Source organism: Mustela nivalis (genome assembly GCF_964662115.1).
Source record: "Mustela nivalis genome assembly, chromosome: 3".
Taxonomy (NCBI): domain Eukaryota; kingdom Metazoa; phylum Chordata; class Mammalia; order Carnivora; family Mustelidae; genus Mustela; species Mustela nivalis.
Window position 1 is genome coordinate 7,160,013 of NC_139022.1, and position 1,913 is coordinate 7,161,925.

At 43.0% G+C, this 1,913-nt stretch overlaps 1 long non-coding RNA gene across 1 annotated transcript; it reads right to left on the bottom strand.

Annotated features, from left to right (window-relative positions):
• Positions 1-497: 497 nt before the first annotated feature.
• Positions 498-811, bottom strand: LOC309860836. Its single transcript, XR_014309661.1, has 2 exons — positions 664-811; positions 498-609 (listed from the first exon to the last, which is right to left on the bottom strand). It is a non-coding gene; the product is annotated as an uncharacterized lncRNA (long non-coding RNA).
• Between the last annotated feature and the right edge of the window lie 1,102 nt (positions 812-1,913).

Below are 1,913 nucleotides of genomic sequence, written 5' to 3' on the forward strand. Positions count from 1 at the left end.
AATCAACAACAAATCAAACCAAATCCACACATAAGAAAGGAAATCATCAGGATTAGAGCTGAGATTGATGAGGTAGAATCCAGAGATACAGTAGAACGTATCAATGAAACTAGAAGCTGGTTTTTTGAAAGAATCAGTAAGACTGATAAACCATTGGCGACACTAATACAAAAGAAAAGAGAGAAAGCTGAAATTCATAAAATAATGAATGAAAAGGGAGAGATCACAATTAACACCAAGGAAATAGAAACAATCGTCAGAAGTTGTTATCAACAGTTATAAGCCAATAAGCTAAGCAACCTAAATGAAATGGATGTATTTCTGGAAATCTATAAACTCCCAAAATTGAACCAAAAAGAAATTGACAACCTGAATAGACCAATATATAGTAACGAGATTGAAGCGGTGATCAAAAACCTCCCAAAAAACCTCTTTACCTGGCTCCTGGCTCTGGACCCTGCACCAGAGCTGCCACCCTCTTTGTCCCCAGCCTTTCTCATGTCCGCCTCTCCAGACACTGCCCCTTCTATCCTCACTCTGCCATTGTTCCACCTCTTGACCTGCTTCATCTTAGCTCCCCAGCTGGTCCCAATTGCTCTTCTTCCTGTCCTTGCTCTCTTCCTCCCTTCCCCCACCCTCCTCCAGTAGCCTCTCCTTCCTCACCTCTGCATCCCAGCCTCATGTCCTGTCCATCCCTACCCTGCCTGATCCCTGGGTCTTCCTCAGATCCCCTTCTCTCAGACAGCGCCAGGCTGGGGTGGGGCCAGGGTTGGGGCCGAGCCCCACACCTGCCCCCCCTCCCCTCACCTCCCCTTTTTGTATACTTTAATAAAGAAACGGTCGCGCTTCAAAAAAAAAAAAAAAAAAAAGAGCGTTGGACCTGATGGACTCCCTGGGGAATTCTACCAAGCTTTCAAAGAAGAAATAACACCTATTATCCTGTAGCTGTTTCAAAAAATTGAAGCAGAAGGAAAATTTCCAGACTCTTTCTATGAAGCCAGCATTACCTTGATCCCCAAACCAGGCAAAGACCCTACCAAAAAGGAGTATCAGACCAAGATCACTGATGAATATGGATGCTAAGAATTTCAACAAGATCGTAGCAAACAGGATCCAACAGCACATTAAAAATATTATCCATCATTGGGCGCCTGGGTGGCTCAGTGGGTTAAGCCGCTGCCTTCGGATCAGGTCATGATCTCAGGGTCCTGGGATCGAGTCCTGCATCCAGCTCTCTGCTCAGCAGGGAGCCTGCTTCTTCCTCTCTCTCTCTCTGCCTGCCTCTCTGCCTATTTGTGATCTCTCTCTGACAAATAAATAAAATCTTAAAAAAATATATATATTATCCATCATGACCAGGTGGAATTCATTCCTGTCCTACAAGGATGGTCCAACACTCACAAATCAACCGTTGTGATAGAACAAGTTAATAAGAGAGAAGAACCACATGGTCCACTTAACTGATGCAGAAAAAGCCTTTGACAAAATCCAGCATCTGTTCCTGATTAAAACACTTCAAAGTATAGGGATAGAAAGAACATTCCTGAACTTCATCAAATCTATCTATGAAAGACTCACAGCAAAGAACATCCTCAATGGGAAAAAGCTTTTAGCCTTCCCATTGAGCTCAGGAACATGACAAGGATGCCCATTCTCACCATTCTTGTTCAACATAGTATTAGAAGTCCTAGCAACAGCAGACAGACAGCAAAGAGAAATAAAAGGTATCCAAATTGGCAATGAAGCAGTCAAACTCTCTCTCCGCAGCTGACATGATTCTTTATATGGAAAACCCAAAAGAATCCACCCCCAAACCACTAGATCTCATACAGCAATTCAGTAAGGTGGCAGGATACAAAGTCAATGTACAGAAATCAGTGGCTTTCTTATACACTAACAATGAAAATACATAA